A 26,152-nucleotide genomic window follows, 5' to 3' on the forward strand; every position below is an offset into this window, starting at 1 on the left:
TCCTATAATTACTCAATACAGACAAAGGCAGAAGTGAGAAATGTCCCGCTTGATGGCTAGAGAGAAAAATCCGACAACTCATTCCTAAAACCTCAAGAACAGCAGCCACTAAATAGCACAAGGGACAACTGCTGTGGCAGGCAACTCGTTCTGCTTACATGGACAACCTTGTTATCCTAAATCACTTCCCAGTCTCAACTACGTGATGTAAAAACTGAAAAGAAACAAAGCACTTACCTGGCAGTACTTTTAGCACAACAGCAAGGATATGCTTTGGACATCTATATTTGATTTTTAGGTCTTACTCGCATATCTTATTTCTTCCCAAAATGCTGGAAAATTAGCACCAACCTTCTGTAACTCACAGGGTACAATTTACCAATATGTAAATCTTACTTTCACATAGCTCAAAAATAGCAAAGCTTAAAGGCTTTGCAGCTGAGAACCAAACTGATCCAGCTCTCTGGAGAGTTAATGCAAAATCTCCCATTGACTTTTATAGGCATTAGAGCAGACCCTCAGCTGACTTTATAATCTACAAAGGGAAAATAATTGAGGTTTCCAGAAAATTGGCTCAGCATTATTTTAACACTATAAATGTTTCTGCTTGGAAAGAGTAGACTTTGCATGTTTTTCTCCCAATCCAAAGATAAAACTGTTCCCATGAAAAATACTTTGTTAAAATGCTTTTTGGAGAAGGTCCCATCCTTGAAAGATGCATTTGCTAAGGGTGTCTCAGAAGTGACTTACTCATTTGAGATCACCTCATTTCCACCACAGTAGTAATTGCTCATATCATTACTTTCTAAGTAGGCAGTAACTTTCTTTCTCCTTCCTTTCTTCCTGCCAAAAGCCTTCCCACTCCTGCCTTTATAGCTACTTTTCTCCCCTCTCAACCTTTTATGATAGCAAGGAAGTAATTAAAACCCAAACATTTCTAGCATTAGCACAACAGGAAGGATATAGATCAAGAATACAGCATCTAGATATTCTAAAAAGTAAGACTGTTCTTGTAATTTATCCAGTGCTCCTTTTTCCCCAAGAACCAACCATGGTGATAAGCAGAAGCTGCTGCCCTCCCCTCCAGAGGCGCAGGACAAGGGGACCTGCTGTTATTCAGCTCATCTGCGGGCAAGCGCAGGGCGACGGGCTCTTCCTCCTAAGGAACGGAAACATGCAGTAATTTGTTAAAATGTGGCAACTGGATTGTCAAGCTGAAATTTTAGTGAGAAAAGACAGATAAAAATCTTAATTTTCAGAATTCATGCACGTATACAACCACTTTGCCTTCATAGTGTATTTGTGTTAATTTAGTATTTTTTTTTTTCCGTTAGCTTTTGCTTATTTTATTTATTTTTCAAGATAGACACACCGCAATAACCAGGAGAACTTCTGCTGACCAAACTCCAGAAAAACCCTCCTCCTCACCACCCTGCCAAAAATCATTTATTGTGAAAATGGGTTATTTACTCATTTTAATACCTTTATTTTGATACAGTAACACATCTTCACTGAAGCGTTACCCCAAACCTGTTGCATTTTCCCTTTTCAAGTGAAGTTCTGAAAATGCACACACAGAGAAAATTAGAGCCATACAAATCAATCGGTGGCAGGATACTCTCACTGCCACTCAGATTTCCTCCCTCACCTTCTTCTCTATTTAAAGCTCTGGAAAATTTTTGTAAGTGGAGAGCTTGGCTGCAGCCTCTCCGCTAACAAGCGCCTTCATTAACATTCACTCTACATCAGCAGAAAAGAAGCTTCCTTCTTTTTTCTTGAAGGAAGAACAAACAAAAGCTTTATTATTCTCTGCATTGTCTGCAGAAGTCAGACAACTCTTTGGCTTCAATGAAGATCAAATATTAATGCCATATTCCAAGCAGGATTTTTGAAGCTATCAGCATCTCATGCTTGTTGAAAACAGTGGCTGCAGAAAACTCTTTACAGAGAAGTCCTTTAAAGTGTGTGATGCTCACAGATGAAAAACAGTAGGTTGTTCAATGTAATTTCTGAAGAAATTGGGGGAAGCTATGGTAAACCAGTCAGAATCTCCTGCAAAATAATCAGCGTGGAAAACAGCAGAGGCAGGGATTCATTTTCAGATATGGAGCTTCAGAAATGAGCAGGGGGAGAGGCCGGGGTTTGCCTGGCCCCTGGAGTGCACCAGCCATGGTGACAGGCTGATGCTTCAACCTAATCCCATCCCACAGCCACTGGCTTAAGACAGACAAGATGTGAGAAACAGTGACAGCATCGTCAGCTCCACTAAAACCACCTCTATCAATTCGCCAGCTTCAGGTGGTGACAGTTATTTCCAGAAAATAACAATTTCTTTTCTCCTTTTTTTTTTTTTTTACATTTTCCATCTCTTAATCCTTGTGGATGGAGGCAGACACATGTTTTGTTTGTATTCACATGGAGTCCTGTGGCACATGAGGGATCTGGAGGACAGGTATCGGGGAGGAAGGATGAAGACACCAGGAGTGGGATGGTCCTCCAGCCTCAGAGAGGAGGTGGAAGGAGATTTCCTAGAGAAGTGGGAGCATTTTCATGCTTCCGACTGAGTGTTTTTTGTCAATTCACTCTTGGTCTGTTTTTAGCATTAGTATCTTCTCGTTGGAGAAGCAGCATAAGCTCCAGGAGAAATCTCTGCTGGGGCCCTACAAACATCCCCCAAAGCAGAATGCACTGCAGACCTCTACCAGCTGCTGAATGCCTTCATAGCTGGGCAAAGATGAGTTCCCATCTCCTCCCACCACTGCTGGAGAAGACTCTGGGGTGGGAGGTCGTGGCCCAACTAGTGACAGCATCTGATCTGGTCACACAATACCCCAAAGGGATGAGTCACAACCCTTGCTCTGAAACAGAGACTCTGGCTTATCTGAGTCTCAGAAATAAGGCCAGACCCCCTCAGCCTTTACTCTTGTAGCAACTACCTCAAATAGAAGAATTCCACTTGTTTCAGAGGCAATGAGGAGGTGGAGATTTCCGTTTGCTTTTTTTAAAAACCCCAACATTCACTAAAAATTCCAACTGGACCCTTCTACTTGTGTAAAGCTTTCGGAGCTCATATCAGGAGAATCTTTCTGAATTTCCAGGAGCTTGTGTGCCTGAACACCTGACTGCTCATTTTTTTCCAGTGTCATCACCTAGTTAAATCTGCTGTCTAAAACCATTTTGCACAGAAGAGTAAGAATTCATGATGTCTAAATTAATTTGTTATTGATGAAACAATCATCCTCAAAATCTTTTCCAACCCTGGTAGAATCAGCATGGTCACCCAGGTGTTCACCACCCCATCTCCCTCCCCAGCCTGCCCACATCAGCTGCTGAAAACTCTTAGGAAATATTATCTAAAGCTGATTAAAACACAAGAATGACTGTATGACTTTACCGGGTCAGACCAAAAGTCCATCCAGGCTAACCTCCTGTCCCCAGGCATGGTCATGGCTAATCCAGCTTCCAGCTTGGAGATCTGCTGAGCAGAAGGTGTGACAAAAGCTGCTGCATATGCTACAAACCCTGTTTAAAGGATATGAGTTTCTCTGCAGAACTGCTGGGAGTAATAAAGACTATTTAAACTCCTTGAAGAACAGTGTTATAATTTACAACAAAAGTACCCTCAAATGTTTCAAGAAGGGCCCATAAACACAACATGCATTCCCACTCAGAGGTAGACCTCTAGATGTATTTTGTTTCTGAAGAGGAGTACTTTCATTAGGTTGGCTGCTAATTAAAGGTTTTTTTTTTTTACATTGCTGGATTTACAAACAGATTTCTTACTCCTACTGCTTTCATTGTACATCACAAAGAAACCAGAATGCGTTCTTTCAAAGTCCTTAACAATTCCTTACAGCTCTGCAACATCTGAGATCACAGAGAAATAAAGCAAGAACAAAGTTATAGCGAATGTAAATATTAGCAAGAGACTGCACTTCATCTTCCTCTTCCATGGGGCTCCTGAGAGCAGACGCTGAGCAATGGATATACTGCTCTCAATCGTCAAAACCCTGCAACTGCACACACCTGCATAGCAATTACCTGCATGCTGCACTGCATCACCCACAAACTTGCAGTGACAGAGGAGGCAGATCGGACGACTCCTCATTTTTCTTCTATTGTCTCCAAAAAGTAGCCATAAAACAGGATGAAATCTATGCTGGTAGGAAACAGCGTAGGGACATCTGGTGGCATTAACCCTTTAACAAACGAAACTACACCAAACTCTGCTACACTTTATGCACAGGCAATCTACATTTTATAATCTGTTGACTGTTATTTCGTTCCAAGGACACAGTGCAGGAGGAATCACAGCTTTAGCAGACTGGGGAAAAGTCTAAATATCCAGTTTCCACTCCAAAACAACACTTCTGCCTTTGGGATGACTTGATGGCTCTTCTTCAACATCTGCTCTCTCTATCCAGGTTAGGGGGTTTTTTTGACCCATGCAACATTACATGAGCCTTAAAAATTATAACAATGTGGTTTTGTAACATGGAATCCCGTAATTTCTCTGTGACTCTTGGTATGGTCACTGGAGCACCCAGTCACCTCTGGGCTGACCAAGATTTTGTGAAAATAAGACTGAACAAGCACAGGACAAGCAGTTATCTCCACTTCTAAGCACTGACAGTGCAGGCAGACCCTCAATAAGAGAAAATAACCCTATTTCTTAGAAGAAGCAATATGGTACAGTGAAATTAAAGGCTCCTGTCAAAAAAGAATACCATTTGTAGAGAATACAGGTATTTACCCTTCACAAAGTGATCACTAAAACCTGCTTTATTCCAGCAAGGTGTCACTAACATCATACAGGTACCAAAAGGTTTTTCTATCTCCAGTGCCTGATGTGCTGCCACCGATGTCCTTGTCTAGCAAAAAAAATAAATAATGTTCAAAATAATAAATGAGTCTATCTTCCAGGTAGATATGCGCAACATGGGCACCCTTGTCCTCAGAGAGACATCTTAGTGTGGGAAAAAGCCATAGCCTGTTTGCAGCATTTCCAAAAATTCCCATTAGTAAGACATGCCCTGTGCTGTTAACCCCTTCCCTGGGGCTTCCCCTCCCATCACAGTATAGAGACCAGAGTGAGTTCTGCTTGTGAAGGCTGTTCTGGAGCATGGGCTTCAGAAAACGAGAAATGCAAACAAGACTTTGAAAACCTAAAGCAAGATGTGACACAGGGACCTGCCCATGGCTAGGCAGGGACCGTACCACAGAGTGGGAGCTGTGGGCAGCCTGTGGGGCCACCACTGCTGCAGGATCCATGGCACGGTGGCTTTACGATGACCCTATCAGCTGCCAATTCCCATTTACTGGAAAGCTGGATCTGCACGGCTCCATTTCCAGGTGCGCATTGGTGTATAGGTAAGCAAAGGGAATGATGACAAACTGACACCTCCCTCCCAGAGCCCCTTTGCATTTTTGATATCAGTGTTTCATCCTCTTGGATTACACTGAATCCACAGAGATACCCTTGGCACTCAGAGCCTCCTAAAATAATCTGTAGTGGGGAGTGATCAAGACAGAGCTGTAGCAAACAGGGAGGTGCAAGGGGAACAGCAGTCCTCTGAGGCATGGTCCTTTTGGGAATTCCAGTGGGTTTACAGACTTTAAAGCATCTCTCCATCCCTACGTTAGTGAAACACCACACCCCTTCACAAAGAAGCAAAATCATACATATATATATATTTTAAACATATATATGAATATCTCCCTATGGGAAGAGAGAGAGAAGAAGGAAGAGTAGAAAGGAAGACCATTGATCAGGACCCAGCCCAACAGACATAATGAAGCACCTACCTGCCATGCCAACTCCTCTGCCAGCCTGGCACTAATATTAAGTAAGAAAAATCTGGCTCTTATCAGCATGCATGAGTGCCTCAATGACCTTAAGATGACATTAATTTGTTTTGGCTTCTTAAGGTAGATTTCAATTATTGCAGATTTTTTTAATACTGACGAGGAAAACACAGAAGCCTGTCAGCATTGGCTGATTTGAAATGTGATGTAATTATCATCAAGCTTTAGTAAAGGATTTTAAATTAAAGACAACTTGGTCTGTAAATACTTTGTGTCTAGATTATTGTTCTCTTTTCCTAATGGCTTTTGGCATAGGCCTTGTCAGTGCTTTATTGTACAACCCTTTGGCTGTGACAGTGTCTTCTATGAATAAATCATACACTTCACTAAGCACCAGACGATGGCAAAATGCAACAGCAGATGAAATAAGCAATAAAGAACCATTACAGCTGCCTGTTCTCCTCTGCAGGTTTACATCACCATCTGATTTAATTTCCTATTTGTAAAGGCGCAGCTCACTGCAATGCCATTATAAAATAAAATCATAAATGTTCACACGGGCACAAATGAAAAGTGAGGCACCTGCTCGGTTACGAGGTATCTACTCCCTCAGCAATGTTGTTCGGCATCTTATTTGTACGCTTGGGTCAGAAAGAGGGGGTTTAGAGAGGATAAAATATCTTGGGCATGTTACTGCCACAACTGCAAGATGCTAGACCTGTGTGTATGCTGCTGTTTCAACCTTCTTTAATCACATAAATGAAATGTAACTAGCAATGGAAGGGGGTAAAATAGGCTACGCGTGCATTTCTGTTCTGGACTCATTGGTGACATCGAGCTTACCTAGCTCTGGAGCTGGTAAACATAAAGCGTTGGTGTGACACTAGGGAGGAGCAGCTCTGCCCCTAAACTCAGGACTTCAGTGCGCTGCACCGCAAGAGCATCAACCGGCTGAAGTCTCTTCTCCAAAGCATGCAACAACGAGACTACATGACTTGCTCTGGGACGCAAAGGATGAGAAGACCAAGGTCAGGGGTATAACTCAGCCCCTGTTTGCTCATCTGCTGCCTCCTTACAGCTTAACGCCTTCCTGACATGTCAAGCCATGTAACAGGTCATCTGGGTAACAGCAGAGGCACTTGGGGGACATAACCGTGCTCTAGAAACAAAACCATCTGTAACAGCTGTATCAACTATTCTACAGTCTTCTTGTGGAACCATGGTGCTTCACAGAATTGATTTTGGTCCCCACTCATTTTCCCTATTTCTCTTCCTGGTCATCTTCCATAAATGTGAGTAGATCTAATCGTGTGGACATTTTTGCTGACATTTGCTTCAGAACGGCTATGAGCAGATATGCAGCTATGGCGTGCCACAGCCTGATACCGCTGTAAGTGTTTCTATTGGGTTTGCGTGACAGTGGGGGTACAGGGGTGGTTTCTGTGAGAAGCTGCCAGAAGCTTCCCCCATGTCCGATGGAGCCAACGCCAGCCGGCTCCAAGACGGACCCACCACTGGCCAAGGCCAAGAATATGAGTGATGGTGGTAGCACCTCTGGGATAACATATTTAAGAAGGGGAAAAAACTGCTGCAGAACAGCAATTGAAGATGGGAGAGGGGGGTGAGAATACGTGAGAGAAACAACTCTGCAGACACCCAGAGCAGTGAGGAAGGAGGGGCAGGAGGTGCTCCAGGCCCCAGAGCAGAGATTCCCCGGCAGCCCCTGGTGCAGCCCCTGGTGAGGCAGCTGTGCCCTGCACCCAGGGAGGCCCACGGGGGACCAGAATCCACCTGCACTTGGGGAGGACCCCACACCAGAGCAGGGGGATGTGCCCGAGGAGGCTGTGACCCCATGGGAAGATCACGCTGGAGCAGGCTCCTGGCAGGACCTGTGGCCCCATGGAGAGAGGAGCCCAGACTGGAGCAGGTTTGCTGGTGGCACTTGTGACCCCGTGGGGGACCCACGCTGGAGCAGGGGAGGAGTGTGAGGAGTCCTCCCCCTGAGGAGGGAGGAGCAGCAGAGATGATGGGTGATGAACTGACTGCAACCCCTACTCCCCGTCCCCCTGTACTGCTTGGTACAGGGTAGAGAAAATCAGGCATGAAGCTGAGCCCAAGAAGAAGTGTGGGGGGGTGCGGTGTGTGTGAAGGTGTTTTTAAGACTTGGTTTTATTTCTCATTATCCTACTCCGATTTGATTGGTGATAAATTAATTTTTCCCCAATTTGAGTCTCTTCTGCTCATGACAGTGAGTGATCTCTCCTTGTCCTTATCTCGACCCACGAGCCTTTTGTTATATTTTCTTTTCCTTGTCCAGCTGAGGAGCGGGGTGTTAGAGAGGCTTTGGTGGGCACCTGATGTCCACTCAGGGTCAACCCATCACAGTAAGCAGATGAAGTTTTATCAAGAAAAAATAAACTGAAAAATTCATTCGTTTAATGAGCTACCTAAATAGACCTCTACATGCCTCTCCTCTCCATTTCTTCTCCAGAGGAAAATACCATCCATGACAGTCAATTGTGTTGTCAAGAGAAAACAGTGGAGATAAATGAGACAAAATGGATCCTAAACCCAAGTCTGCTCATCTACAGATGCTTGCTTTTACCTCTGCACACAAAGCGTCTGCCAGCCCATCAGGCACTCACCTCATCAATAACCCCGCCTGCAAGAACAAGTATCTGGCTACACACGAAAATCTGGACTTCTCAGCCATTTGCATATCATCAGAAATGGACGTGGTGGGGAGTGGGGAAAGGCAAATGTCAGTGTAGGGGTATATTCCCTGCTCCCAGATAGAACCTAGTGAAAGGCTGTGATTTACCTTAGCGCTAGAAAAATCGCTTCTGCCAGTACTGCCTCTCCCAGGCTCCTCTTCCTCCCCACAATTAAGATGACTGTCCTCGGGAGAGCCTTGGCCAATACATCTGGCTTTATAATAAAGGCTCCGGTTCTGGTCAGGTTACTCAATTAGAACAAGCATCTGCTTCATTTGTCAGACTCGTGCAGCCCATTGCACACACACTCCCTGGGCAACTGCATTTCCATACCCACAATTAGCTGCGTATTTGCAAGGGAGGGTTTTACCTGATTGTTGGAGACAGCTGCCAACAGTGCCTTTACTTAGCAACGTGCCAGAAAAACACCTTTTTTTCAACACACACAGTGTAGCTATGGCCTGGTCAGGAGCCATGAATTCCTGCTGCGATTTAATGCCTATCAACGCCAAGATAATTTTTTAGTGCTGCACTACTGCTATTTGCTTCACTGAAGCCTTCTTGGTGAGTATGAACATGTAAAATTCCCAAAGAACTTCTGTAAGTAATTTCCATGTAAACTCTCCGCAATGGTAAACTAGAGCTCTAACATTTGTCTGGGATGGTATTTCTGGTTTACAGTTAAAACACAAGCACTGACCTTTCAGAATACAATTTTTATCTAGTAAAGCTGAGATAGGGACAAGTAAATGGTGTAAATGGGGACAGTTTCACTGACATCACCTTCGGCGCAGAGCCCTGCTCTTTCAAGACCTGTTTGGGGTCAGCCCCCTGCTCCAAAACTTAAGGTGACCCCAGATATAATTTCATCCTTGATCTTGTTAATCATTTCCCAATCTTGAGCCACCCCCTCCCATCTTCTTCACAGGTAACCGCTAATGATCGCCGGGCAAGCTCAATGACAACAAAATGGTGCTGTCAAACCAGGTTCAACAACATTTGCCTTATACAAATACTTTACTAAAAGTCTTTCCCCTCTTTTCACCCGAGTGCTTACCTCTTTGCTAACCATGTTGGCTGTTGCTGTTTTCAGCAAGGACGGGAGGAAAAAGAAGCACTTGGCGCTTCAGCCACCATTGAAGGCACCATCTGCAAGCCCCCCCTTCTGCATTCATCCAGTCATGAACCAGATTTTTCCTGGGCCTCTTGCAGCTAATGCAGCTGCACTTCCGAGTGCCTTTCTGCTTGACCCTTGCTTTGTGCTTTTGTCTTCCTGCTTTTTTCCTCTATGCTTACAGCACTCTCCTACGCTCTGCTTTTCAGACAGCTGATCCACTTTTTGCTTTCTGTACAATTCCTTTTTGCTCAGAGTCAATAAAAGAGCTCATGATTTACCCACAGTGGTCTCTTACTACCCTTCTTATTGCTCCCCAGCATTGGGATGGATTGTACCTGTGTCCTTAACAGCATATTTAAAGAACTGCCAGCTTTCCTAAATTCCTTTTTTCATTTGGCCTTGTTTCCCAAAGGATCTTACCTACCAGTTCCGAGTTTATTGGACTTTGCCCTATTGAAGGTCATTGTTGGGTTTTTTCCTTGGTTTTTGAGTGTTTGGGTTTTTTTTTTCCATTTTCTGCACTTATTATTTTTCCATAGTCTTCCTATGGTTTGTGACCTCTGTATTTCATGGTCATGCCTACCTTCTACTTTCACGTTCTCAGCCAGTTTTTCCTGCTGCTCAGAATCAAAGCTGGAAGCTCCCATTTTCTTATCCAAGTTGCATATTTGAATATTAGCTTCAACGCGTCTCCCTGGATGGCTCAACAGCCCTTCAGCAGCTAGCTCACCCCATCCCCAGGACTGGAAATCTCTGCATGATTTTAGGTTTCATGCAAGCCAGAGGACCTGGTCAGGGATTTACCAAGCAACTTTTTGTTTTCAGTAAGTTATCTGCTGCTGCGGCATCAGCAGTCACAGCCACAGAGCATGGACAACGGCAGCGAGCTCCAGGCAGCCTCTCTCATCCTCCACACCCCTGTGGGCTCTTGCTTTTGAGCCTGGAGAGAAACAGAAAAATCCTACAGTTTTGCTATCCCACCTATAGATAATGATTTTGCAGATGCCTGCAAGCCTGAGAACTCTAAAACATGGATTTGTTGATATATTGCAGAACTGAGAAGGGGTTTTGATGGGGCTTGGGGGCGGGGGGGAAGTTGCCTGGTACTAGTGGTACGGTTAAGTTCCAAGCCACCACAAGGATTATCCTAGCAAGCCCTTAGTCACTTGTCACTAGTAGCCCAGAGAAAAACAGCACGTAAGCATCAGCCCACGGATCAGTCTGCTCAGTATTTGGGATCACAGCCCAGGCCAAGCTTCAGAATTGCTCAGTACCTTCTTAGGTGTATAAGCAGGAAACAAATTTCTCTTAAAGTCAAATTCTTTTTTTTTTTTTTTTTTACATTACTTCTACATGGTTCTTTTAATATAAGCAGTGGTTGTGTGCCAAAGGCTTACTGGAGAGGGAGAGGGGAAGAGGAAGAGAGAAAAATCTCAGTTCCCCCTCAAGCATCTATAGCTTTAATCCTTTTTCCACTACACTAAAAAAAATGAAGCATTCACCGAGGAACAAACACTGTAGAATAATAGCAGATGAGGTTGAGCGGTGCTACTGACCTGATCTATAGCCTTGGTTAAATTACTTTGTCTTTCTTTCTAAATGCAGCCTTCTGCCTGTGAAATGAAGCGCCTGCTCTCCGCAGAAAGAAGCAGTGAGGATGCATTATTTAGAGACCACGCAACATGCCGAAGCAGTAAGTGTTATAAAGGTGTTCAAATACTTCCCACGTGAATTACTGGAGACATCAGGATTTGACATCAAACCTTTGAGAAAAAGTCCCCACAAGAGAAATTCTATTTCCAAATGGAAGTGGCCGTACAGTGGTCTGGAGGGAGGGAGAAGGGAGATCCTTCTATGGCCACATTTTGAAAATTGATAAATGTTTTTAGGTTTAGTTTATTGCTTCTATTGCTCCTCTCTGGTGCTTCCAGAGCCACAAACAAAACTGTGTTCTCCAGTGAAGAACACGCTGCAAATAGGCAGCTGCAAATAGGATAATTGCTTACTTCTTGGAGACAATCTTTACATTATTCCAAACTTATGACACAATTCAGCAGCTCCAGTAGGTTGTAAAGCAACCACAAAGAAAATAATGAAAACTTTAAACAGGCCTTAATGAATTTTCTATTCTGGGTGACATAAAAGGAATGCAAGTTAGTGGGCTTCTGCTCCTGGAAGACTATGTCTTTTGTGCCATACACTTATAAATTTTTAAGAACATCTCATGTAGCTACGAAACACCAAACACAGAAAGTGCATTTGGCAGACGCTTATGAATGTCAGCAAGATGTCAAGGATGATAAAATCAGTCACCTGTTTTAGTGCCTGCTGTTAACTCCAAACGCTTTAAGTGCTGTAAGAGGTCAGGTATACTGAAGAAATGTTTGGTTTCCTTCTCAATAACAATTATAATATTAACTGCCCTTTAAGATGTCAGGATCTGAGGACAGAAGGGAATATTTATTTGCAAAAAGACGTATCTTGCATAAAACAGAAACCTATATCTGCTTTAAAGATTTCACATACAATTTACAGTTCCATAATTACTGGTGAAGAAATCCTTGTTTGGACAGTCCTCCGAGCCACAGCTTTACCGCACTATAATGGGTGAATATAGAACTTTTCTCTTTGATTTTTATATGTGATTTGAATTTGAAATACAACTGTATCAGAAGATCTCTCTTTAAAGTCTTGGTACTTACTAATCTGCCTGCCTCTTGTCTTTCTCTTCCCAGCCATCACCAGAACCACTGCCAGCTCATCTCCCTCCCCTCCAAGCAGCCCCGTCCCCAGCCTGGCTCTGTCCCCTCACTGCCCCACGGGGCTGTTTTGCTTCCAGGACACTGGAGTCACGTCCCTGTTGAAGCTCAGACACTGGGTCTAAGCACGCTCCTAAACACCAGTCCTGCTTTGGTAAATCTGGAGCTTCATCTCTTCACCTGCCTCCCATCCTCTCTTTAACCCTGCTAACTCAGAGCTCCTTATTCATATTCTGAACTTGCTCTTATTTCTTCTCCATCTCCACTGACTGCTGGATGCAGCTTTTTTCAGAAATATCTATCTCCATCTTTAGACACCTAAAGACCTTCACAAATCTGGCCCACAGTCACTTTATGCTTATATTTCCCAGGGAGAGCCCTTTCTGTTGTATTTTTTTCACCTTAGAGATTTCTAACTGACTGAAGGATCTAAGATATCCAGCTTCCATAGGAGTACAGACTGGAACAACTCAGACAGGCATCTGACACACACCATTACATCTCACACAGCTCTGGCTTCAACATCACCAAACAACCTGAGCCTACCTCTTACCAAGGACAAATGTTTCCCAGGGAATTTAGGAAGCCAATTAGATGGCTTTATCACCACTGTTTAGCAGCTATATGCTCTCTCTCTGACCATGTTCCTTGCTATTAATAAGGTAGAAGTGACCAGCTTTGAAGTGCACACTGATTCATAAGTCCTGCTCAGTAGTGCTGAAGCTGCTGAATATACAGATGTCTGATTTGGAAACTGCTTTTGTTATCAGAGGGAGAGAAAAGTGCTGGTTTAAGGTCTTCAAAACCTCTAGAGCTTCACCACTTTTTTTTTTCAGACAGTTGAGGCCTTACAGGAGCATTTCTTTCTGTCTTTATTACTGTCTGGTAACACCTGCAATTGCAACTATCCCAAAGCTGCAGAGGGGTGAGCTCTGATCAGTGGCACCAGCAGTTTCTGTCATCTTTTAGTCACTCTGCCTGAACACACAGGGAGCCTTCTCTGTAATCCAGACTGATAGTTCAAAACCATATTTTGAAATGGAATCTGTATTATTTGGCCATGCATTTTGCTCTGTTTTTTCTCAAATTCCCATTAGCAAACACTCAAGCCATTAAGTTTGACTACATAAACATGTGGCTCTGCAAAGCCACTGGTGCGTATTACAAGGCTGGTTTACCTTCCTATACACCCCGCTCATTTATACATTGAACCACAAGGTTCCCAGGGAAGGGCTGACACCCAGGTAGTTTCAGAAAGAAAAGAGGCTGTAAAAGCTGTTTCCATTTCCCTTTCTAGAGCTAGTTGCAAAAACATGAATGTTTTCCTTTTTTTTTTTTTTTTGTACCTGTTAGAGCTGCAGCAGAGAAAACTACCTAAGCTGGTTTAATAGATGGCTTTCTAAATGCTAATTCAATAATGAATTTGACCTCACCTCTGAATGCAGTAAACAACCGGGTCCTTGGCATCAGTCAGTTTTTTCTATTATTATTGAGAGGAGGATCTGGCTGCGAGCAGGTACACACAGTAAATGCTGTGAACAAAGCTGGTCAGGAAGTGGTTCTTGCTGCACAGAGATCCCCGCCTAAATGAAACAGAGAAGTAGCAGGTGCAAGACCACTAGCCAAGCACAGGGAGACTGGATGTGTTGCCTGGCACTCAGTCCTCTGGGCCACCAACTTGCCTGAAAGTAAGCCCAAGGACAGCCAAACTGCACTGACTTTAATTCTCCTGCAAGCTGACGACAATGTCAGGAAACATTTTGCACTATTTCTCATTCTTGAGCTTCAGGGAGCAAGTCCTATGTACAGAGGACTTGCAAAATTGTGCTCCCAGGAAAGTTTTCACGATCCTAATTGGTTATTCAAATATCCCTAAACACAGTGTATTAGGTACGTGCAAATTAACAAAAATGTCACGCGCTTCAATTAATTCCAACTTACATGAGCAATAAATGCATCATTTGCATTATTACTAACACATACAATTTAGAGGCATGTTTGGATATGAATCTAACATGATAGCTTTAGTAAGTTAATTAGATAATTGCTAAACATACTAATTGATTTTTAATTACAGAGAGTGAAGCTTGCAGCAAAGCCAAGACTGGCAGACTTCTCTGTCATTAGAGAACAAAAGGAACTTCAGCAACGCTTCAGCATCTCCAGACTCAGACGTGTCCTGTTTTCTGTAGATTTTTCTCTAATTTATTTACAAACGCACCACGACTTCCCCATCCTCTGATCTTCTTACTATTTTTGAGATCTTCAGTCAAAAGAGAAAAAGCTTAAAAACATCCCAGGAGGAAGATATTTGCACGTATTATCTCAAACTCTGTTTTCTGCCTATAAATATAAGTTTGGGACCTAAACCAGCCACATCCATAGATCTGCCACCAGGAATATCTTAGTTTCCATTTAGATTTAGGCTTTACCAACTCTTCCAAGACCAAACATATTCATCCTTCAGAAGTCATCTCCTGTTCCTGTACACAGCAACCAGCCTCCCCCCAAGGAGCTGGAGGTGCGATTCATCAGAGAAGAATATGCCAAGCCCCTACAGTTTAGGGCAGTGGTACATAAGACACTGTCACCACTAAGGCAGCTGAAGAGCTTTCCTCCGCATCTTGCAGACCAGTGTTCAGGAGAGAAGACTCAAGGTGCACGTCACCCTATGAGAAGAAAAGGCAGGGAGCCACGGTTGCTTCCTGGATGGCAATCCTGCCATTGAAAAGCATTCAAGGGACATGCTTTTGGCTGGACAGTGGATATGGATCTCCACACCTGCCAAGAACAGGCATGGGGGCCAGCCAACAAGCAGCCAAATACCAAATTGAATATGTAGCCTAACTGACATGACCCTTGGTGGTGGGGTAGTGTCAGAAGCATCCAGTCCTTGAGCTATCCCAGCCTTTTTCATGCTCCAGCAGACAGAAGTGCCATGGTCTGCACTGCCATGCTGCAATATGATGATCTCCCTAGGAAGGGCTTGGGGAGGAAGGTCCACAATGTAATGACCAGCAGCCAACGATGAGCCTTGGTGTCCCTCACACAGCAGCTTCTGAGCCCTCCCATCCTTCAGTGCTCCTCTTGTTCTTCAGAGGAAGCCCAGAGACCTCCTCACCTTTCCTGGGAAAGTGAGATGTGACCTCACATCAAGCAGGGAACCCAAAGTGCTACTGTCACTGCGAGGGTGACCATCTTGTCCTACCAAGGGTTACTGCCCCACCAAAAAGGGCCAACTTTTGGCATTCAGCTGCGCTGCAGGAGCAGGGTATTGCCCTACCTCCTACTGCTGCAGCAGCACCCTCTGAGGGAGGTGGGGACCCCCAGGAAAAATGCACAGCTCTCCTCAAACCTGCCCATGGTGCCAAGGAGTCCTGTTTAAAAAGGACCAAAATCACCATAGAAACAAATCAGCTCTGTCTATTGGTAGTAGTCTATATCACTTACAAAGTCCCTTCTTTTATTTGCCACTAAAGTACTGCAGGTCTGCAAGCCCATCTTTGTGCCACCTTTACTTTGGCAGTCACCCCAGGAAGACTTTTTCTCCAGTGACTGAGAGCAAGGCTCTCAATTCACACACCTCACACATTAAATTCTCTCCTGGCTACACGGTTATCTGTGCAAGAAACACACTTATTTGAAAACAGCTCAAATGCTCTGCCTTTTGCATTGCTCTGTGTGCATTTGACCATGAGATGTCTCATTATTTTCACCTATACTTGTTCAGCAGATCCCTGAAATCAGGGCATGAGGACAGTTTTAGAAACAAAGGCAGCTTTTGATCTGCTTGAGCTTTTTGAAAGAGGGACCTGAAGCAGAACATCTGTTCCACCACCTTCCTCTGCAATCCCTGCCTGACCAAAACCGTGCAATGCATCCGTCAGCTTATTTGTTCCACAGCAATAGGAAACTTTCTCCCATACCCTTCTTATGAACTGAAGGGCAAGGCTGGAGCCCGAGACAGCCCAAGGGCTGGCCAGGGGGAAAGACCTCTTCAGTGCAAAGCGCCTGGGACTGACAAGCAGGCAGGAGAGCTCCCATCAGCCAGGCTGTGCTGGCAGAATCATGGCTGGAAGGGCCTTTAAGCTTGACTAAGCTCTGGTGAGCAGACGAGTCTGGCTCCAGTTCACCCATGAGATGTGGAATGCATCAGAGAAGCTGATAGCAGCTTCCCATATTTCTTGCTAACAAAAGCCGATGTTGATAGTCCCTCTCCGCTAGGGAGGTGCTGGATGCTCCGCTCCCCCGTGTAAGAGCGATCTCCAGTGACAGGAGATGTACACACAGGGAAGCATGAGGGACAGAGAGAGCACTGACAGAGGAAAGGGGAGAGAATTTATTTAGGCTCATGCAGTTACAGGGAAAAATATAAATAAGGTATCTCATGCTAAATATTGAGACAGCCGCAAAGTTCTCCAACACACCCAAAATCTGTGTAGAGGAACAGCGTCTCTAAATAAAAATGTCATTTTCTTCAAAGCAAAAAAAAAAAAAAATCTCCAGTGGGAGCATCTCTGGACTAGCAGAGTGGTCTCCAGAGAGGGCAAAAGTCCCCAGACCAGCATCCCCCATCCCTAAAGAGCCTAATTCACAGTTGCCTTAAAACTCCTCAGGGTTGCTCCAGGCTATATCCTCCGTCCATCCTACTTAGCCTGTGAATGAGATTCAAGATGAGAAATGGGGGGTTTTCTCCTTCCTCAGCTTCCCTGTGCTCAGCATCTGTGTGATCACAGAGCTATTTCAGCCCAGAGACCACACCAGGATGAACCCCTGCGTGTCCATCTATTTACTACTCATCAGTTGGACTTGCACTGGTACCAGAGCAGCTATAGGTCTGGTTTTTACCTCTGCAGGCAAATCGGGAAGCTCAGCTGATCTGCAGTACAAAGCTGAACCCCTCGGTATGAAGATGAGCCATCTATTTTTGTATGCATGCGGATTTCTCCCTGATGAGTGACAGCACCCACATCGACGCTCGCAGATGCTCAGTAACGGATGCAGCAGCCACAGGGGGTCAGATCCAGACCCCCATCCCCGTGACAGGAGGATTAGGTCCTCCTCTGCCTTGCGCAGCTTGGTGCTATTTCAGGACACTTGACCCTAAATTGAACTTTTTCAGACCGTGCAGCTCACTCCAGATTTCTAAGTAGCAGCAACTCTTCACAGCCAGTAATGAAAAAAGCCAGCAGAAGTGCAGCTGTGGCGGTGTCCAAGCCGATGCAGGGAACTGGGTGCCTCGAGGTGCTGCTCCAAAGCAACGAGGTGAGGTTTGATTGTTCTGGAGACAGAGTCCTGATGTTTACCGGACTGGCATAAAGCCTTGGTGTCTGAATTTTACAGATGTGTCAGGGCAGCTCTCTTACGGCACGGGAAGCCACCTCACAATACACTTAGTTTTCCTTCACAAATGTAGCATTTCTGGACTTGTTTGTGCTAGGCCAAAAGGGATTATTATACTTTGCTACTGAAAACACACAGAAAAGATTTTGGGAGGCCTGACTACTGCACACGTCTAAGACTTGAAATGCATCTTAAAACTTATTACTCCAATACTGCAACTGCATCCAAGAAAGCAAATTTCTGACAGTATATTGGCAGTCTATTTGCTTCACTGTCCTGTACACTTCCAAAAATTATGTTCCCAGAGGAAGCTCTCCAGTGCAAGAATCCAATATCCATGTTCAAGTAATATTTTTATCATTCTTATGTAAAAAGACTAACTTCCAGTAAGATTTCTCCCAGTTAAGTACCTTCGAGGAGTATCCAGTGGAAATACCAGGGATCAGTTCTCAAATTATGCGTAGCCTTTCCTTTGGCTCCCAGTTCCCCCCACGCCCACCCAAAATACCCATCTGTGCATGCTCCAGACCAGTCAGTTCCAGCTCAGCCACATGGATGAGCTGCTGCACATGCATGAGATTCAATCTTTCCAGCCAGCCACCAAAACTGCCTTCAGACAAAAGGATGCACCTGATGCACCACCTCGGAAAGGAAGAGAAGATGAACATGAATTTGATGGGGTATTTAAAGGCTCAGTGCTGCCCTCATCTTGCTATAGCAGGCTACAGGATCTCTCCTGTTGGAAATTGCTTTTGCTATAACCAACAAAGATATACAATGGCATAGCCTAAAATAATTAATAACACACCAGACTTCAGTGGCCAGAAAGAAAACTCAGCTAGGACACTCCTCTATAGCTAAAACAGCAACTGAACGTGTGAAAATTGAAGGTTCAGGTAACCTTCCAGGCCCTAATGAGATCTGTGCTTCATCCTTTTATTCTGTCTCACTCCAGCATCCATCCACACCAGTATTTTTCCTGGCACTCACTACTCCATACTGCCACGGTCCAGGCACTTCTCTCACCCTCCTTGGGTCATGACTGAACATTTGTATTTATGTAAATAAATCATAATCCCCTTATGAAAACAAATCCTTACTTGTGAACAAAGCCAACTAAATCTGTGGAGACACAAATGCTGCATTTTACCTCGAGCTATGGGATCGATCAGCAGAAAGCAGGACAGAAAATGATGCTCCAGACTGTTTCTCGGTGCTGTTTGAACCCTTGAGACTCATTGCACAGCTGTTTAGCAAAAAAACACACCCATATTTCACCCTCCCCTTTCCACCTCTGTAGCAAACACCATTTACTAAAAGCTCGCGTTTAGCTCCATTTCTTCCAAACCCTGCATGCAGCACATATGATAACTCACTCTCTTCGTCATCTTTGTTGGCCACACATATTTCCCAAGCCTAAGTTCAGCCTTGCTACAGCTCGACACCAAGGCCTGATCACACCTGCGTTTTGCGTGAGGCAGCGTCCTGCCATGTGTAGATGTGATGGGTTGTGACACACTGTCCTGGCCAGCCGCCTCACCACAGATGCTCTGCACAGGGAGAGCCAGTTTGCAGAAAGCCACAGGTAAAAATAGCAAAGCAGTTTGCAACTAGGAGCAGAGAACGCAGTTCTTCGTGGCTTGACGTGAAAACAAATGACTTATGCTATTTGCTGGTGCTGTGTGCGAGCAATGCATTTCCTGGCCATTCCCCTTCCATGGGAACACACTGGATCTGGCCAGGAAGAAACCTCAGCCACCCAGGGTGGCTTGGCATGGCTGTTCGTCACTCTGTGAGCAGGGGTGAGTGAAGCTGGATGTGTTTTTTTAAAGCTGTAGTTAAATAAAAATAAGCATTCATCTCTCAGACAGCCCAGGAGCACCAGGGGCAGTTGAATGATGGAAGGATGAGGCACAGCAGCACCAGCAAGTTAATGCAGCAGCTTTGCTGCGGGAAACAAGAGGAACATCCCCAGCAAAAGCATGCTGCCACAGCAAGGGGGTGAAGCACCTCCTAGCCCTATCAATTCCCTTTTTCTTATTAAAAAAGACAAGTTAAAGCTACAATCAAATGGAGTGCCTGTGGTTTATCTAGTCCGTAGGCACCTAGAGATGCAGCGGCCACAGGAGTGATGCTCAGCAGCCCTGGGGGTGGCGCAGGAGGGGCAGCACTTTGCTGCAGCCCCCCCTCTCCCTACCTCTTCGCAGCTCGAGCTCTGCAGGTGGGAGGGCAGGCGAGAGGGGAAATTAAAACGTGGAGGCGGGAAAGGGGTGCAATGCCGACAGGGCTCCACCATGCAGCTGAAATCATGAGACAGTCAAAGCTTTATTACAGGGAAAATGAGAGCTATTTCAGAAGGCTTCAACAAAAATATTGTTATTTCCACCTCAGGGGAAATCCTTTTATTTTCTTTTATGGAAGACAGTTACCTAACACCTGGCTTCATATATAGGAACGGGGTCTTAGCAGGGTTTCTTTGTTGTTTTACTTTTGTTTATCTTGTTCCATTTTTTTGTTCTTTCTTTCAGAACAGTGCACTGCTTTTTGGAGCTTTTGCAGTGACAAGACTGTTTGGGTAGAGTGAGACTTGTCACATACCATGCCAAGAGGAGCAGTGCCCTAGGAAATCACTGGCAATTCGGAACAGCCACCAAAAAATTGGAAAAAGAACACTTAAATATTTTACTTGAAATTCTGTCCCTCTATGGCAATGGGAGCTTTGATCAATGGCTTCAATGAGAATGGGATTTCAACTTCAGTCTTTAAAAGACAGCATTTGGATTATTAAAACTCTTGTGCCATGCACAAAGTCTTTATAAATTGCAAGCAAGACTGCCTTTACTGATGAATGAACTGCAGAAGGATTTATTGAGACAAGGTCTGAAACTTTGGCTGCTTGGCTGAACCGCCTGGATTTCACTCTGCTTGTGCTCAAAAGTGCCATCATCCCTGACAAATTGCTGCCAAATACAAAAAGGTGAGGGATTAATTTGACCACCCAGATTGCCCTGACAGCGTTGTTTGGGAAGGAGAGGATTCAGCACCCGGGGGTATGACGAGATGTTCGCCTGAAGCATTGCACAGGCTTGAAGGCAGGAAAGCCCTACAGAAAGGAGATCCACTGTGTCCTGTGACACCAGAGGTAAGCTCACTAGGTAACATATATGCAGGATGCCTCAGACAATATCCTGAGTGGGAGGGATTTCCACCCATTTTTTAGAAAACTGAACCAAAAGAGACTTCGATATTATAATTTTTTTCCAGCAATAGCATATGAATGTCATTTTGCAACTCCTGGAGAGATTACTGATGTTTCTGGATAGATGCTGGCAGATGGAAGTGTCATTTCTTCAATATTTTCCTGCAGTGCTTGCTCTCAGCTACTAATATTGTAATGTCTTCAGTATTTTACAGGTAGAGAACATGGGAAATAAGTAAAGAGTTTGTAACTACACAAGAAAGTGCAAATTGCCAAACTGGGTCAGAAAGGAGGTTCACTTTGCCCAGCCTTGCTTCTGGCAGTGGCCAACTGTAGATGGTTGAGAGGATTAAGGAAGGGAAGGCGTGCTGTGATAGCCCTCAGCGCATTGTCTCAACCTCCAGCACTCCTGTCTACCACCCTCCTCAACCGGAGGTTGTACCTGCGTCTTCACTTTTAATTAATTGACAGATTAATTGACATACCTCAAACACGGTATGTTATTACTACCATTGAATAGCTGTAAAAGACTGAGACTCACATACCTTTCTGTTTTAACAAATAAGCTTTCCCAAGCCTTAGTGTTAGATCACATGAGTGAAAATTACCTGAAATGATTAAACACTGACCAACTAGTGGATCTCAAAAAATGTTGGCAGCAGAGAACTGTGGAAGAGTTTTCTGGCAGCCTCAGCTAGAAGCCAGCATATGCTCTATAGTCATTAATGAGCTGAAAGTACAACAAAATAACAAATCAACTCTTTTCTTTCCTTACACACTGCCAGGAAGATTGACAAAACAGATGAGAGATTTATTTAGGGCAACATAGTTCATGTAGTGATCGATGCGCACAGAAGCTGAGTGTCTTTGCAGCTGAGCACATACAAAGAGAGACGATGCAGGTCACCCCTGCAAGACTGGAACCCACCCCCTGAAATGACTGACTCTGAATAAAACATGTTCATAGCAGGCAAGAAAAATAACACAGGCTTACAGAGCGATGTGGTGGTCAACATGTTTGTTGGGACAAGAGATGAGGGGAGAAAACAAGTGTTTGGCAATTCCCCCCTCGAGTGCAAGGGAGGGGCAAGGACACGGCCGTTTGCCGAGAGGTCTCTGGCTCACTTTCCTGCTGAGCCTTCAGGATCTGTTTTGGGCTGAAGCCTAAGAACATTAAAGAGCAGAAGGGTAACCAGCTTTGCAGCTTGCTCTCTCGACATAGAGAAGACTTGTCCAAGAGGCTGAAAAATTAACACTCACTGGTATTTCTTAAGATGTTAGGCTTGCCAAGGTTACTGCCTGGAGTTGGTAAGCCTTTCGGTTTACTTCTTTAATTCTTGGGTTTTTTTATCTGCAGCTATAACAAGCAGTATCTCAGAGGAAAGGGGCCCGCTGGTCACCAGTCCCCATCTGTCATCAGGAGGATGTACAGTCAGTGTGAGAGCCCAGTGCTCTGCAGAGCTACCAAAGAGTTCCGATGAAGGGTGTGTTTGACCCCAGTAAGGGAATGGCATAAATCCAAGGTGTGAGCATAGAGTGACAAAAGCTTAAGGCACAGTGAATGAAACAGAGGAGACCAGAAAGAAGCCTCAGGGAAGTTGGTGATTTGGGCCATGGTCATCCCTGGATGTGCTTAAATAGGTGAAGAAAAAAATTATTTTCTCTCCATATATCTGACAGTGGTGTAGCTGGGAATTCAATACTGAATACAGGTCTTGTGCTTTCATTTCTAAAAGGAGCTTGAAAAATTGGGGTGGAAAAGAACTACAGAAATTACTCAAAGACTGGGAAAAATGCCATAGCCTGAAAGCTCGATTGGAGAAGAAATGTGATTACGTGGGATAAGTACCTCTATGGGGAGAAAAATGCCCAGTACAGGAGGACTCTCTGCCATCCTAGGGAAGGCAGAACAGGAAAATTAAAATGAGAAACCAGGCTGAACATCTTAGAAGAAGCGGTAGCTGAGCACAAGCTTTAGCAGGACTGATGAACCCTTCATCTCCTCCATCCAGGACTAGATGCCTGCTGGGTGACAACCTTTAAAGCAGAGAGCCATGAGGTCTCAGGGACCCATGGGTGAAGCTTTGATATCCAAGGAACCAAGAGGGTGATTAGACAGTCTCTTTCTTTCCCGAGTCCTCAATGTTTGGAGTAGTTATTTATACAGAGGAAATGATGCACTAAAGCAGCTGTAAAACTCAGTAGGGCTGGCTGCTGGGAACAGCCAAGGCACCGCAGCGAGAAGCTGAGCTTTGCCTGGGGTGATTTATCCTGGTGAGAAGAAACCGTGCGGCTGCTGGTAGCTGAGCTCAGTTATCTCTGTGTGGAATTATATTTTGATCTTCATCTTCTAACCCACATCCCCAATAAATTCGGAGCCACAAGAACCAGAGTAGGAAGGTGGAGACTGTCAGTTGTACAGTGAAGGTTGTGCAATTTCTTAGACTCCTTGCAAAGAAATCCTCTCAGGTTACAATGCTGACCCATCCAGCCCACCAGTGAGGAAGAAAAAAGCATCAGTAACAGCCCGAGCAACAAGCTGAGAAGCCAACCCCAACAGCAACACCATCTCCTTCTGTTACAGACATGCTCAGAGTTGGTAAAACGCTCACTGATGAACAAACCCCATGAATAGAATAGAATAGAATAGAATAGAATAGAATAGAATAGAATAGAATAGAATAGAATAGAATAGAATAGAATAGAATAGAATAGAATAGAATAGAATAGAATAGAATAGAATGTCTGTTTTTCTTTTCCCGGCTTCACCCTGTGCATTATCACCCTGTTACACCTGAGTGGAAAACCTCACAGCTCTGCATGCTGCTGTATCACTGCGATTAATTCTAAAACCCATCACAAATTGTGGTGACAAGTTCTTTTGTGTTAGCCAGTTGTTCTAAGCAGCTTTTCTACCTGTTTTTTTCTCCTCACTCATCTGCATTTCTGCTCTGAATATCCCTAAGGCAAGAACTTGCAAAATACTTCACAGCCTGAGACTCAGTGGATCTCCTGGACTACCATCCCCAGAATGGCTTTTCCATCTCAGAGGACAGGACTGGTGTGCCCAAGGTGACTTTTATGCTGAATTTTTAGTGGCACTCAACATTCGACTCTGAGCGGTGGGCCAGGGCCTTCAACAAATGTGAATGGACTGTAAATTCAACATGCACATACCTATATGCATTCACACAGACTTAATTTTCAATGGGTGAATAACCCTGCTAGGCTTTTCCCCCCATCTTATTCTTTTATTTTCTTTAGGATTTATTTGGCAATACCCCCAAAACATACTAAATTATTCATCCCTGAGAAAAGACTATGAAATACGAAAATCCAGCACATGATGTAGAAATAGAAGGCCAGGTTATTTATAGGTCTTATCTTGAACTTTTCCTTTTCTGTTTTCAAGAATCAAGGTTACTGTAGAGCTGCGATTTTCAGTACAGTGCAGCAGTGAGAATCTGGCACACTCACATTCCCAAGGAGGCTCTCGTGTGTTCGGTGTGCAAACTTATATTTGTTAGGTGAAACAGCGTAAGACACTGTCTTTTATAATAAAATAAAAATAACGACACTACTGATATAAAAAGTGCTTTATACAGCACAAACCCAACCTGTTCTTGCTGTTTGGTTGTGCTCCTTGAAATACGTCGCTGTCTGCTGGGGTAAGAAAGCTGCTCACGAGTACAGAGAGGTCCAAGCCCCTCCACGGCACAGCCTATGCACCGTGGCTGTCTGTGCCGAGCTCCCCAGGGAATTATTGCTGTAAAGAATGGGGCTGTTGCAGTGACTGATCAGCCGCTTTGAATGGTAGATTCATAGTAGGGAGTAACAACACTAATGTAAACAATTTATCACCGAAGGATTTTATTAGAGCTATAAAATAAACTCCATTGTAAATGTTACAAATTTGTGAATTTTTGCAGGGCCATTTAGCAGGCATGCTGCCGGGAGCCTGCAGACATCCCTCATACCTCACCAGCAAGGACAGGAGCCATGAGCTTGCTCAAGAGCTTGAGCAGAACTGTCGGTATAGACTGATTTACACCAGCAATGCTGGAAACATCCCCCGTGTCCTGAGGTTATTGCCACTGACAGTGCTGAACATTAGAAAAATTTAAATGCAAATTGGTGCAAGAGCTCACAGAGTATTGCAACTCTTAATATCTAAACCACTTTGACCTAAAGACCATACCCCTGTTTTGCTACACTACCAATGCAAAATGGTGTCTTCAGCATATCCATAACAGCCTACAAATACCTTCACCTTCTGCCAGAGGAGACCAGCACTGAGCAGAAAACGCCTTCACACGGGGCACAACCACATGCAACTTGTAACACAACTTACTCCACAAAACCCACAGTTACTTCTCGAATCATGGTCGGTTAAACTCTGCTAATTCAGGGTGTCACCTAACTCATCGTGACTTCAGTGGAAAGATGCACAATTGCTGTATGAGTATTTCTGCTGCAGGAGAAACCCAAAGTAGGAGCCAAGAAGAGCAATGTTTCCCAGAAAAAGTTGGAAGTTTTACAGTGTCAGGCTCATATTTTGAAGTTGAGGAAGTGAGAAAATAGAAAATAACTTTTTTTTTCCTTCCAATTAAATGTTTGGTTTCATTAACCTTGAAAGACTCTTACCCAGTTGCCTCTACAGTCATCTCTCACAACACTGTAAATTAGACAATTTTTCATCCTTCTCACTCATCTGATATCAAATTTTTGCTACTGTCTGGAATACCCTTCTGAGGGGTCAACTCTCCTATTTGATTTATAAAATGGATTCATTGGAAATATTTCTATTTTGACAATTGAGTTCCAATGTCTGAGCTTTAGGATTCATTTTTAATTGGTGCAATTTTTCCATTTGCTACTCTACATTTTTGTAAAATCCATTAGTTTGTCAAGGGAAAAATAACGCCCTAATACGTCTTATTAAATTCCTATGATGTGAGTTGTGGTTCTCAGGCATGCAAAAAACTTTTAATACAGAAATTGCATATAGTAACTTCCTGTGTTTTTGTTTTTTAAAAATAAAATATGTAAAGGAAGTATTTGAATTGAATTCTAGAATGTTAGAGTTCTGTATAATTTGGTGGTTTTAGCAAGAGACCTTCGGGCTAAGCTTTCAAACCCAGAATCATACTCAAAATCTGTCCATCCAAGCAACTTACAGTAAAACTCAGGGCTGCTAAGAAAGAAATTCTTCAGT

This window comes from Strix uralensis, chromosome 4 (genome assembly GCF_047716275.1).
Source record: "Strix uralensis isolate ZFMK-TIS-50842 chromosome 4, bStrUra1, whole genome shotgun sequence".
Lineage (NCBI taxonomy): Eukaryota > Metazoa > Chordata > Aves > Strigiformes > Strigidae > Strix > Strix uralensis.